At 46.2% G+C, this 14401-nt stretch overlaps 1 protein-coding gene across 11 annotated transcripts in view; it reads left to right on the top strand.

The window, feature by feature from the left end:
* Window positions 1–40: 40 nt before the first annotated feature.
* Window positions 41–14401, top strand: part of ZNF532 (zinc finger protein 532) — a 51474-nt gene continuing 37113 nt past the window's right edge. The window contains exons 1-3 of one of the 11 annotated variants that reach the window (XM_028747950.2): window positions 3679–3951; window positions 4471–4598; window positions 6303–6367. The gene's annotated coding sequence lies outside the window, so the exon portion shown is untranslated. Of the gene's footprint in view, window positions 312–572; window positions 1369–3404; window positions 3552–3678; window positions 3952–4470; window positions 4599–4618; window positions 5292–5347; window positions 5960–6302; window positions 6368–10916; window positions 11145–14401 lie in introns of those variants that run through there. The other 10 variants (XM_028747947.2, XM_028747948.2, XM_028747946.2 and 7 more) reach the window with 10 other exon arrangements.

Genomic DNA, 14401 nt, shown 5'->3' with positions numbered 1-14401 from the left:
CCCTCCATCCCTTTTTCCAAGCCACAGAGGCACCCCCCCCACCCCCACCTATCCCCCTCCTAGTCCTTGCAAGAGCCTCGCGCGCGCTCTCCCCCTCTGCCTGCCTCGCCTGCCATTATGTGCAACCATCTTTTTTAAAGCCAGGCCTCTCTCTCGCTCTCGCTCTCTCTCCTCTCTGCAGGCTCCTCTTGGCAAAGGAGAGAGAGCAGTGAGCTCTTAAACATGTCTGCCTGAAAGCACCCCTTGCAGGAACAGCCCCTCCCCGGGTGGCAGCACACTGGCCTCTTGCCCAAGGCTACCAGCAGCAGCAGGTCTGTTTGCATGGGGGTGTGAGCAGTTTGCATGCGGTGCGGGGAGAGCCGGGGAGAGAGAGAGAGAGAGAGAAAAAGGAGAGAGGCGGTGTTTTTTTTTTTTTTTTTGGGTGGCGATGATGATGATGATGGTGCTGATTTCCCTTCCTTGCCTCTTTTCTTTCCCACCCTGGTGGGGCCTCTGCCTGATGCACCTCCCACGGGAGAACCCTTTAAAAAAATAAATACACAGGACAAGCTATTTTAACACCCCCTCCCTCCCTCCCTCCCTCCTGGATATTTGCAAGAGCTTGCAAGGGAAGGAAAATCCAAAAGCAGCAAATGCTTGGTTCCTCTCCGGAGCAGCCGGAGCGTCTACGCGGCATGGAAAGGAGGAACCGTCCTGGCCGGGTGGTGGTGGTGGTGGAGAAGAGAGGCGAAGCTGCAGAGCATTTGCAGCAGCCGCGCGGGAGAAGCTAGGGAAGGAAGCCGGGGCTTGCCAGGCAGGAAGGCTGCTGGAGCCTTTCTGCAGCCCGGGAGCAAGGCGCCTGCTGCTGCTGCAGCCGCCGGAGATTAGGCCTCTGCCGTGCGCTGCAGACCCGGGAGAAGGGATTGCTGCCGGGGGCATCTTCATCGCCAAGCCATGGGAGGGAGGCCTTCTGGCTAAATTTCAAACGCCGTTGTGTGCTTTTTAAAAATAAATAAAGCGTGTGTGCTTAAACAGCCCCCCCTTTAAAGTGCTTTCTTTGCAGCCGGATATGGGGCCAAGCGATTTTCCTGGGGAGGGCCTTTCTTTGTGTGTCTCTTAACGTTAAATGCATTAGGAGGCCATGTCTGCTCCCCCCCCCCCCCGGCCCCATGCACACAGCCCGTAAGTGGGTATTTCTTGCGTGCGGAAAGAACCCGCAGGAGACTGCAGCACAATGGCCTCTTCCATGTATACCTTCTGGGCCTCTTTTGTTTTCCCAAAACTGGCGCAGCCTCCTGCTCTCGCCCGCGGCGCCCTTCCTGGGCCTCTTGGTGCAGCGCAGGCATGCGCGCTTTTACTCAGGATTTCTGCAGTGGCGCTTACTCCCAGGTAATGGGTGCGTAACGTTCGCAGCCCCAATTAGAGTGGAGCTGGATTGAAAAGACCCAAAGGCCAGGAATCGTTGTCTTGCTGTCAGGTGGGGCCACTGGGTGAGGTCGCTCACACCTTGAAGGAATCCTTTAGTAAATAGGAACAAGAAAGGTTGCTGTGTTGGTCCATAAAGGCAAGGAGGAGTGGGGAGGTGCAGATCCACAGTTGAGCAATGTTTGGGTTGGATCCAACCCAAAAGTGTGCCACCCAATGAAGTTAATTCCCAGCTATGGATTTTGGAGTTCTTGGTAAACATGATTTTCTTGCAGCAAGGGGTAGTAAATCTTACTCACTGAATGTTGCACCACTATGGGAGTAGCGAACACTATGTTGCTTGTGCTTGCTTCGGATGGGGGTGGGTTTTCAGTGTCCCTGTGCTGCCAAGATAACAAAAGGGCCTCACTTCTGTAGAGAGCTTAGGACTATTGGTTACCTGCTTTATACTAGGCTAGACTTATTTGTCCGTCTAGACCTGCCCAGTCTGCTCTCCAGCCTTTCACATCACCTGCTACCTAAACTGGAGATGCCAGGGACCTTCTGCATGCAAAATGTGTGGTTTGCTACTGAGCTGTGGTCCTGCACCTAGGAACAATGGCGAGGGACTTGAGCGAGGGGTGGCGGCATGTGACAGAGTATGGAAGGAGATGAGGAAGCATGTGGTAGAGAAAATGTGGGTAGGACCCACGTTGTTGAGAAGAAAGTGGGGGTGGGTGATAGTGAGATGGTATCAGGAGGATCCTAGCATGATCAGGTCTTCTGGTGGTTGGGCAATGCAGAATTCCATATCTTCCCAGTATGGAAGCAGCCAAGCTGTTATAGTATGAAACAGAAATAGGAGGGAGATAAGATAAGATAATGAAGCTGTAATTGTGTCAGGATGGTGGAGACTCCTGTATTTGTTTGCAAACCAAGTCAATGGTAGTTGCTCTGTTCTAGGGTTGTCAATAAGCTATTAAGAAAATTTGAGCCTTCTGCCCTGTCATGGATGGGGCACCAGTGACCCACCAGATGATGTTGGACTCCAAGATCATCATCCCTGCTTGTTGACCATACTGGCTGGGAATGATGGGAAATGGAGTCCCAACAGCTCAGCTTCCCCATCCCGGATTGAATGAAATGGCCTAATCCTTTAAAAAGCCTATGCAAATACAAACACAAACAAAGGAACTGGTAAAAATGGTTTTGAATTACCCTCATGGGTAATTCAGATGTTGTTGGTTTCCCATCTGCCCCAGTCAGAAGGACCAGTAGCAATGGATGATGGGAGATGTAGTCCTGCAGCACCTGGAGGAAATGATCGAATTTGCCCCCCTAAGGTTGTTAAAGGCAGAGGTTGGAGCCTGCGTCCAGGGAACGTGTGGAAAACCATGGTTTGGTGTTGCACTTTATGCCACAGCATCCCTCATTGGTCCATTAGGGTGAATGGGGCGCTGCCTCCACCAACCTGAATCAGCTCTCAAGCCAGCCCACTCCTGCCTACCTGCCTGTTATGATTTCTCCTCCTTAGTCTCACTGTTGACCTTGTAGACCTCAACGGGCAGGAGGATGAAGGCAGAACTAGAATAGGTTGGGTCTCTGCCTTCGGCTCCCTGCCTTCCACCCCGCCAACCCCAGTGGACTCCAGCATCCATTTGCAAAGGATAGACAGCTCTTCATGAGGATGGAGATGTTGGTAGGTGAGGGAAAGGCCTTGTTCTTCAATCACCTTCTAGTGGGGGGGGGAACCCTGTCTCCACAAGGCCAGGGTTTTAGATATGTGTTTCTGTAACCATCAGGGTGGGTTGAACAGACCCATAATAAGAGGTTGGACCGGGGCAGAGGATTCCTTTCAGCTTCCCCAAACATTGCAAGGACGGGTTGGTTTCGGAGTCGGGAAGCCTTGCTTTGAAGATGCCCTGGTAAAGGAGGGCAGTAGGAGAAGCGATGGCTCTCATTAGAAGCATCTTATTCTCTTGGGGAGCTGCGATTTGGGGGAGGGGGGGGGACTCTGCTTGGCAGCAGCCACCCTCTTGCTCCTCTGTCCGAGAATCCTTTGTGCAGCAAAAGGAGATCCTGTGGGGATTTCTTTTTATTTTTATTGCGGTCTCTCTTTTGTTAGCTACAGACACACATACAGCTTTTCGGCCAGGTTTCTGGGGGAGGTAAGTTGTGGAGGAAGACGAAAAGAGGAGGCTGGGGGGATGTGATGCTGTTGTGGTCTTGTGTGCTTGTGTAGGGGGGAAAAAAGGGGGCCTGCGATTGAAAACAGGAGGGCACCCAGGGCAGAAATTGCCCTTGCACCAAGGAGGAAAACAACCCGAGTCCCTCTGATTTTCAGGGACTTGTTGGCAACTCAGCGAGGGTTGCCATAGCTTTTTATGTAGGGTGACCAGAACCGGCTGAAACTGGTTTGAGGCAGATCAGCTCCTGAACACAATGCAGTCATTGAGCTACTACAGTGGGAGAGCTTCCTCTCTCCATGGCAGCCAAAAGCAGAGGATCTTGCAGAAAGATACCATCCCATAACAATATGTGAATGCACACTTTAGACACACAGCACTGGTATGTGGCTACTGTAATAGTCATAAAGGATTCTGTGTATCTGTGTACATATTTTCAGTAACTGAGATTACTTTTGGCTGGTTCATGCCTTTTTTATCTCCTTTTTTTTTGGTTTGCTTTTGCTGAAGTAATGGGCAAGAACTGAGATTTATCACCCTTTTCGTAAAGGAGAAAAAAATGGTTTGCTTTGCTAGGTGGCACACTTGGATATGTAGGTGTTGGGTTGTGGTGCTTTTGTTTTTTCCAGCTGCACAAAATAATAAAAAAATGGATTGAAAGATTTGTACTTCTATGCTTGTGAGTCAGGATTGCTGCTTTTGCATGCTGTTTTGTATTTACAGGGTGCTGCTGTCGTTTCTTTTCAGGAAAGAAAATAGCATTATTAAGTCTATATGTCTCTCTGTGTGTTGTGTCACTGTTAAAGGCCAAGAGGAACCCTGTGTGTTGTTGTAGAATTGCTCATGAAAGCATTTTCAAAAGAGGCTTAAAAGGCATTCTCTCTTCTTTTTCTCCTTGCAGGCCTATTGATTGGGGCTGCCTTTAACCCTTTCAGGTTTGCAGTGGCTATGCATCTGTGGTTGCATAGCTGATCATTGGCATTAAAAAAACCCAAAACAAAAATCTTGTCACAGGCCAAGGTACACAAGGTGAGCTATGGTATTATTTGACTATGATCACAGTGGCATTGAGGAACATGTATGCAGAGCCTGAATGCAGTTTTGTGGTTGCACACCCAGGCACCTTGGTGAAAAAAAGCAGTGGTCTAAATTGGGCGAAGAAACGCAATTAAATTTGTCCAGATTTAATAGGATTAAAGCTATGGTTTATATTGATAGCCAGGCTAACAGTACTGCATTTGTTTGGTGTACAGTACCTTAAAGGCAGGAATTCTCTTTCCTCTGCTGATTCATAAAAGAACAGGCCCCTGTATGACAATCATAAATCATGGACCACATGGTAGAGGGCTGTTTTGCATTACTGGCCCATTGAACTTTTATAATTTTCCATCTAATCATCAAAAAAGTGATGATTTCTTATGTCCTTCCTCTTTCGGCCAAACTAAATAACCTTGTCCCTTTTCCTTCTCTCTCGTTTTTTTTTTGAGAGGTAAGGGAAAGGAGTTTTTGAGGCAGACATTGAGTGTGTGTACAAATGCCAGATGAGCTATGCATTTTGCTTACTAAATTGTATTGTAAATGGAGGCTTTTGCAGTCCAACAGAGAGGATGCTTTTTTTAAAGGTTTTGTGTAGAACTCCAGTGGATTACTAGTAGCATGAATTACAATACTCGAGAATTAATTACATACAAATAGGAAACCGGATGGACAGTGCATCAGCTGGTAAGGAATGTCTCCTCCTGACTCAAAGCTTCAGAGCATTAGATAATGGATAAGATTTGTTTTCCTTCCTTAAAAAATGAATGTGTGCTTGGATTAGAGCAGGCATTTTGCATCTTCTGCTGAAGCTGGGAGACTCAAGAGAAAGGGAGCGGGGGGAGGTAGGAGAAAGCAATAATGAATGTGGCAAAAGGAAGAACAAAGGCTCTCAGAGATTATATTGGCGCACTAAACATTTCTTTGCCTTTGGGGGTTCTGTGGCTAGAAAACTCTGACTTCCTAAAACAGGAAACCGTCAGGAACGCTGGAATTTTTACGTGCATTATGATGTTTCTGAAAATCCAGCCTGCCCTAGGTGGCAGCTGGTATTATAAATCTGCAGTCATGGGAAAAAAAGAAAAAGGGGGGGGGGGATATGTGCGGAGAGAAGGAACCCAAATAAAGATGGAGGATAAACAGTAGGATGAAAAAAATTGTCCTGATCTAGTTTGAAATTTAGGTTGTCCATTGTATTCAAGCGGAATAAAGTAGACAATCTTAAAAGCCTTGGGAGTATTTTGATTGGGTAAGTTCCATGGAGGCTGGAGACAGGCAAGGTTGGCTGCATTTAGAGGGTGACACAAGCATTAAGGAACCTCTTTATTTCCTGATTGTGCAGCAGATGACATAAGGTATTTAAGGAATAAATTGCAGTGTATTGAAAGTTGCATGTGGTCTCTTAAGCCTGCAGACATTTGATATGGAGGTGTGTTTTTTATATAAAAAACCCCCCCCACCAGGTATACTGTTTTGTGCGTCTCAGATCTGACAGGGCATTAAATAGCTTGCATGGCTGGGGGTGGGGAGAGGGACAACTGTGCTGTGATTCCATTTTTGTGCGTTGAATTTAATGTCAATATACAGTGGTTCGGTGGTTGGGCTGTAGATAATGCTGTTTTAGGCAGCACCAGCCCATGTAACATAATGGGGAGAATATGGATGGCTAGTCTGCATTTGGGTCTTTCTCCTCCCTAGGGTCAGCTGAGATCCCTGGGGTTACATGAGATCACCTTTCTGCTTTGTAAGGTTTTTATAAAACTGTAAGTACTAACACTTCATTTTGTGGCAGTGTTCTTGCTGGATTTGGGGTTTGGAAGAGGCATTGCACTATGCATGGATATGTGTGTCTGTGTCGTGTGTTTTTTCCTTATTGCAAAGCATTCCTTCTTTCTGTTCAGTTACATTTTGTGCTGGAACTGTTTGCTGTAGCTCAAGAAACCCGAACAGATAATTGTTTATGATTCTTTGGATGTTTCTGTGTAATATATTCAAACATTCTGTTCTCTGAGAGATTTTTGAGGATTGGGGTGTGTGTGTGTGTGTGTGTGTGTGTGTGTGTTGTGCTACCCACCCTCCCACCCCCTGCACATGTAGGCCATCCTTTTAAGCTGAAAATGCAGATTTTTATTTTTTGAGAGATGTTCCTCTTAGGTGGAGTTCATACTGGAATCTGCTTCGTAGCTGATTCTGAATCAGTTCATGGCTTTGAGGTCTTCTCGGAAATAAAGCAATTTGCTTTGTCTTCACTGGAAGTGTTACCCTAGGTACACATAGGATATTGATTTGTCTGTGCAAGGGTGAAAACATTGACACAAACATTTCCAGGGCCTACTTCTTCCTAGTTCACTGGGATTACGAGTGGGTGTCTTGAACAATGAATTTCCAGTGCTATCCGTTCACCACTGCTGCAGCAGAGGAAATACTCCCCTCCCTCCCCCCAAAAAACCCAACCCCAGTGTAAATAGAATACTGTTCCTGGATCCAAATAATCCTATGGGTGTGACCAACTACTTTGACACATGTGTGAGAGTTTTCCCAATTTCCATTCCAGTAGGAACCCTACTCTGACTAGGAGATGGTTCCTGATGGTCTCCTGACTTTCAGGAAGGAGCCTGAGCTTTAGAAGCCCTTAACATGGCCCAGGATATTAGTAAATGGCAGAAGTAAATTATCCTTTGAGTGCTCCATCAATCTGATATTCACACCAGGGATGGGGGACCTGTGTCCCTCCGGAAGTTGCTTGGACTGCAACATCCGTCATCTCTGATCCAGTGTAGTAGGCCTGATGTTGTAGTCCAACACCATTGGAAGAGTTGCAGATGTTGCTGGACTCCAGCTCCCAGCAGCTTCGCCCAGCATTGCTAGTGATGAGGAATGATGGGAGTTTATAATCCAACAGCATAGAATTGTGGAGTTGGAAGGGACCCTGAGAGTTGTCTAATCCAACACCCTGCAGAGCGAGAATCTCAGCTAAAGCATCCATGACAGATGGGCCCTTCAACCTCTGCTTAAAAACCTTCAATGAATGAGAGTCCGCCACCTTTTGAGGGAGCCCATTCTACTGTCGAACAGCTCTTACCGTCAGAAAGTTCTTCCTGATGTTTAACATCAGGAGGGTCACGGGTTCCCTATCCTTGTTGTTCGCCAGGGGTAGTCAAAGTGGTGCCCTCCAGATGATACTTGACTACAACTCCCACCATCCCTTTCCATGGGCCATCCTGGCTGGGGCTGATGGGAGTTGCAGTCCAACATGCGTAGGACACTGTGTTAGTTACCCAGTGTGATGTTGTGTTGCATTTGTACCTTGTTTTTTTATGTGCATTGTACATCACCTTGGTATCCTTGTCTGAAGGGCAGTTGAGAAATATTTCTAAATAAATTCTTATTTCGTTTAAACTGGTAGCATGCATTGGCAATTTCTGCTAGAGGGTTGGTGCACATGCTTTGATTCTCTTCTTGAAGGTATCTGCACACAGCATGTACATCAAAATTGATAACCTGAATGTGTGAAGCAGTTTGCACCAGGTTATTGGTTCAAGGAAATATCCCAGATAGGGCTGGTGAAGCTGAGAAGTGATCAAAAGCAATGCAGCACTTGGGCGTTGAACCCTCTTTGGTTTGAACGTATTATGGCTTTTCCTCCTCGCATCTTTTTTCAGTTTTCTTTTGCATTTCTTTAGATAACCCGCTTTGCGGATATGCAGAGTGACTTCTTGTCTGTTTGTTTCTCTTGATGTTTCTATAATCACAACTGAAGCTAAAGATAGGCAAAATTTTCTGAAGTTTAAGAATCCCAGACCCAAGGGGCATGAACCTCAGCGGAAGCCCTGCATAAAAAGTTATTCTTGTGCAGGAGCCTTCCCCAACCCAAATTGGCTTGGGCAGTGGTAAGAGAACCCCCAGAACAGTACGTGGCGGTGGGGGGGGGGAGCAGATCTTTCCATTTGCAGGCATGGAATGTTGTAACAGCACAATGTTCAATTTCAACAAAGTGCTAGAATACTCCTGACACTCTCGTTGCCTGAAAGCATAGAAGCTTTGATGTTGGCATCCAGGAAACCGAAAGATTTCTTTAGCTCTTTATATGCAAGCATCTAAAAACCACCACTGAAACCCCAGAAATGGGTGCCTAGGAGTTGGGAGCATGCATTGCAGTGTCACAGCCTCGCAAGCCTTGGAGGTCAAGCCCCCCTGTGTATTTCCCCCTACATATTATGTTGTTCCATTTTAGTAGAAGGTTCCAGATACTAAGAACATCGAAAGAGTCCTGCTGGGTCTGGCCAAAGGCCCATCTAAATCAGCGCTCTGAGAGCCAGTGTGGTGTAGTGCTTAAGAGCGGTGGACTCGTAATCTGGTGAACCGGGTTCGCTTCCCTGCTCCTCCACATGCAGCTACTGGGTGATCTTGGGCTAGTCACATGTCTCTGAAGTCTCTCTGCCCCACTCACCTCACAGAGTGTTTGTTGTGGGGGAGGAAGGGAAAGGAGAATGTTAGTCCAAACTCTACTCTTCTTCCTCTTCTTCTTCTTCTTCTCCTCCTCCTCCTCCTCCTAAGAGCCAACTGGATGCCCATGAGCAGAGATGAAGTCCAACAAGTCCATCCAAGGTCCCAAGCACATGGTATTCAGAGTCTTACTGCCTCCAACAGTGGAGGTGGAACATAATAATCATGGCCACTGGCCACTAATAGCTTTATCTTCCACAAATTTATCCATTCTTTTAAAGCCATCAGAGTTGGTGGCCACCACTGCTTCTTAGGGCAGCATTTCCATACTTCCACACAATTATTATTATTATTATTATTATTATTATTATTATTATTACCCCGCCAATCTGGCTGGGTTTCCCCAGCCACTCTGGGCGGCTTCCAGCAAAGATTTAAAATACATTAAAACATCATTCATTTAGAACTTCCCTGAACAGGGCTGTCTTCTAAGTGTTAGGTAGTTGCTTATCTCTTTGACATCTGATGGGAGGGCATTCCACAGGGTGGGCGCCACTACCGAGAAGGCCCTCTGCCTGGTTCCCTGTAGCTTTGCTTCCCGCAGTGAGGGAACCGCCAGAAGGCCCTCGGTGCTGGACCTCAGTGTCCGGGTAGAACGATGAGGGTGGATACACTCCTTCAGGTATACTGGGCCGAGGTTGTTTAGGGCTTTAAAGGTCAGCACCAACACTTTGAATTGCGCTCGGAAACGTACTGGGAGCCAGTGTAGGTCTTTTAAGACCGGTGTTATATGGTCTCGGCGGCTGCCCCCAGTCACCAGTCTGGCTGCCGCATTCTGGATTAGTTGTACTGTGTGCAGAAGGACTTCCTTTTTTCTGCCCCAAATCTTCCAGTGTTCAACTTCATTGGTTGACCACAGGTTCCAGCATTGCAACAAAGGGAGAAAAGCGTTTCTATCCAGATTCCACTTACCATGTGTAAATCTCGTACGCCTCTAACATGTTCCCCTTTACTTGCCTTTTTTTCTAAGCTAAAAGGCCCCAACTCTTCTAACCCTTCCTCACAAGGGATTTGTCCTTTTCTGAACTTTTTCTAAAAAGGTAAAGGTAAAAGACCCCTGACAGTTAAGTCCAGTTGTGGATGAGACTGGGGTTGCGGCGTTCATCTCGCTTTACAGGCTGAGGGAGCTGGCGTTTGTTTGCAGACAATTTTTCCGGGTCATGTGGCCAGCATAACTAAGCTGCTTCTGGCGCAATGGAACAGCAAAACCAGAGCAGCACACAGAAACACCATTTACCTTCCTGCTGGAGCGGTACCTATTTATCTCCTTGCATTTTTTGGCATGCTTTCAAACTGCTAGGTTGGCAGGAGCTGGGACAGAGCGACGGGAACTTGCCCTGTCATGGGCATTCGAACCGCCGACCTGATCAGCAAGCCCAAGAGGCTCAGTGGTTTAGACCAGAGCACCACCCACGTCCCTTCTCTGCAATATTGTTTGCTCAGACCTGTACACAGCATTCCAAGTGCAGGCTCGCATTATTATTATTATTATTATTATTATTATTATTATTATTATTATCTATACCATCCTTCATCTAGAGCTCACAGAATGGTTTGCAATATAAAAACACAAAAACATACTTTTAACGACAAACAAAAACAATATTCCCTCCCGAGTATTATTATTTATTAAATTTCTATATTGACAACTGCATTCTGCATCTCTGTTCTCACGATTCTTCACGATTCTTGGAAGGGACCCTGAGGATCATTTAGCCCAGCCCGCTGCAATGCAGGAATATACAGATGTCCCATACGGGGATCAAACCTGTGACCTTGGTGCTATTAGCAACATGCTTCACCTTTTCACAGTTACGGCACACTGGACCTTTCTGTTTATTGCACGGCTATTAAGCATACTCAGGTGTCTTTGGTGAGGACTTTATCATAAGCTTTGATACATATTTTTTCTTTTCTTTTTGGCTGGACTACAACTCCCATCATCCCATGCCTTTCATTGGCCATTCTGGATGGGGCTGAAGGTGTCTTTTGTCATCTGGAGGGCCAGAGTTTCCTCAGCCCTGCTACTTAATCGTAAGAAGATCCTTTTTTTAAAAAAAATATTTTTAAAACTTTATTTACAACATAGTCCACAACATACTCATACATACAAACAAACCCACCACCATTGACAATTTAATTATCAAAATTAAACTCCACTTACACAAAGAAAACTTAAAATAAAAGACTTCCTTTATCCTGTAAATGGCCTCCTTATTTACTTCTTGTATACTGTTTCTTTTGTATGTGATTAATTCAATTTTTCCCTAATTGGATCAGACCAAAGGTCCATCTCATTCAGCATTGTATTTCCAGCATGGTCTGCCATCATCCCTGACCACGGGTCCTGCTAGCTAGGGAAGATGGGAGTTGTACGCCAAAAACAGCTGGAGACCCAAGTTTGGGAAACTCAGCACTGGTGCATCTAATGTTCTTAAGTATTCTGCTTCTGAACATGGAATTTCCATTGAGCCACCGTTGCTCAAATGTTGATAGACCTTCAATTCCCACCCCCCATTTTAAAGTCATTTATTTGAAGCTGAGAAAGACCCATCGCACCCCAGTGCATCCTACCGGACAGTAATAATGTAGTCCCTTTCCCCCCAAGATTACAAAGACACCACAAAAAAGGAAATCAGAGGAAACAAGCTAACCCTGGCACTATATATTGTCTACAAACTTACTTTAACGGGAATCGAAACAGGAAGAGGAGCCCAAAGTTGCTACTGTCTCAGCAGAGCTGATGGAGAGGCCTTTGTTATCTTCTTTCCCTCTAGTTACCATGCAGCCTGACGGAATCTGCTAGTGACCATCATCGCATCCCCGAGAAAGTTCTCTTCTAGCTCTCTTCAGCACAAACCCCAGTTCTCTGCCCTCCATTCCGTCTCTCCCAAGACATAGCCCTCCCTGCTTGGTAACTTGGCTTGAGATGCTCAAAGTGCCCCTGCAGTCGTCTCCTCTTATTGGCTATGACAGATGATGGGGAAAATGAATGAACGTGAAGTCTCGTTATTGCAGTGCTTCTCGAACTTTTCCCTCTGGGCTCGCACCACACCAAATTTTTATATTGATAAGAAATAACGTTGGAAAAGGAAAACAATCAACTCCTTGATTCGTAACCCAGAACACAGCTACTTTATAGTATGATCGCGGGACAGCCAGAAGGTATGAAACAATGCAGAATCGTTCCCCCAAAATAATTATAAATGAGCCTCTTGAACTTTAAGCATCTATAAACTGAGAGGTATGAGCTTGCTTTTACCGGGTCGTCTCATTTATATTAGGCCTAATTTGAGACAAACTCTCATCACCTCATCAACACAAATGTGCCTTTCTCTTTTCTGATCATCCATATTTGTCGGGAGTTGAAAATTCCTGTGTTGTGGAGAACTTTCTGGAAGAGAGTCGTGGATACTGGTTCTAGTTTTATATCCATGCTGCATTGAAATGTTTAAATGTTTCTCGGATTGTCCTTGAATCTTCCTGCCACACTTTCCATCCTCTCCTGCCACACCCTTTGAGAACCATTGCTCTGTTGGGACACATCTGTATCATACATTTAAATCACGTGGCTTTCCCCCAAGGAATTCTGGGAACTATAGTTAGCTAAGGGTGCTGCAAACCATAACTCTGGGAGGGGTAAGCTACAGTTCCCATGATTCTTTGGGGAGAAGTGGCATGCTTTAAATGTATGGTGTGCACGTGACCATGCATTTGTGCATTTGGAGCATGCATAAAGCTACCTCCCCCTCCCCCAGCTTAATTGTTTTCCTGTTCATTTCGCTCAGTATCAGAATTATTTGAGAGACTCGTGCAACTTATTGACCAGAACTTGGCTGCCCCTGTATGTATTTATTTAGGGGGGAAGGAAACTGTCGACCCCTTAATCAGAAAACTTTCTTGAGTATTGCACATAATAAAATTATCAATGAAACACATATATTTTCAGCCAGATGTAGATAACTTAATTATATGTCTGAGTAGGCTTGATGATAATGCATCACTGGTTAAGATTTAAGCCGCAGCCAGTTTTGTATAATGACGGTGTTGCTTTGACTGAGGATGTGAGTCACAGACTCCGAGACTGCAAGGCATGTTGAAGTCATGCATCAGGCATAGGCCGAGACAGCAATATTGCCTTGGGTCCTGTCAAGGAAGAAGGCGGGGTATAAATAACTATATGATAGTGTTAAACCCTTGTAACTCCTCTCTTTTCCTGAATTCCCGCAGCAACTTTAAAAAGGCCCATGTCTTTCAGACTTTGGTGGACTGCAACACCCATCCCATCATCCCTGACCGTTGGCTGTGCTGACTTTTAGTTGATAGGCTGTGGAGACCAATAATTTGTGGAGGGCATTGACTACTAGGCCACCTATACTTTAGGATCTGGAGATGCTTACTAAACCAAGTTCCATTGAGGGCCTATCGATAGGCATCATCGTTCGGTCCATGTTCTGATTCAGGAGTTTCCCAGGGGTCTCTGGAGCGTCTCATTGGGGACTTTTGGATCTAGTTCCAGAGTTAAGTGTCTTGCTTCACGCCCAACACATGCAGAGAGCAGCTGTTACATGCAAGTAAGAAATGGATATTTGTTCAGGCAAATAATGGTGCAGGTTTGGCACAGACACAGAGTTTGGGAGTCGTGATTCAGGAATCACGCAAGACATTCAGAACTGGACGGAAGCAACGAAGATGTCTCAACAGCTTCCATGACTTGCTCGCCAAGCTTTTCAAGACCAGGCATGGCGTGCTCACTCAAGAGACTCACTCACTATGCAAGAATGTCAGGGTTGCAAAGTGTGTGAAGAAATGGAGAAATGGCACCTGGTTCTAGTCAGCAATTCTACACCCTTTTGTTCGGGCTTCTAATCGGTGGGTGATGCTTCCTGAGTTGCCTTCTCTCTGGGTTGCCAACAGGCTTAGCCTCCACTGAGACGTTCCTCTCTGTTGGGGAGAGGAGTGGGCATCCCTCTCCCCTTTCCAAAGTGGCTGAAGTTGAGGCACAATGAGCAGAGCCCCTCTTCCCATCAAATGCCCCACCCTCTGTTTCTTCCCACTTACTGCCCTTGTGTCGGGGCCTGCAAACCCAGGAATGATAGTCGTATCCAAGAGGCACTCCTGCAAGGTAGCCTCTGCCCTGATCCACTGTCCCTCTTTACACTGTCTCATTGGGAATAAAGACAGCTTCATCCTTTGAAGCAGAGTCTACAAGGCCAGCAGGAGATTAGGACAAGGGTTAATAACCACGTTGCATCCTGGAATTTCAGGGGAGGCAGGAAATGATGTAGACA

This window comes from Podarcis muralis, chromosome 11, assembly GCF_964188315.1.
Source record: "Podarcis muralis chromosome 11, rPodMur119.hap1.1, whole genome shotgun sequence".
NCBI classification, from domain to species: domain Eukaryota; kingdom Metazoa; phylum Chordata; class Lepidosauria; order Squamata; family Lacertidae; genus Podarcis; species Podarcis muralis.
Note: the sequence above shows the minus strand (reverse complement) of the source record. Positions and strands in the feature narration are given on the sequence as shown.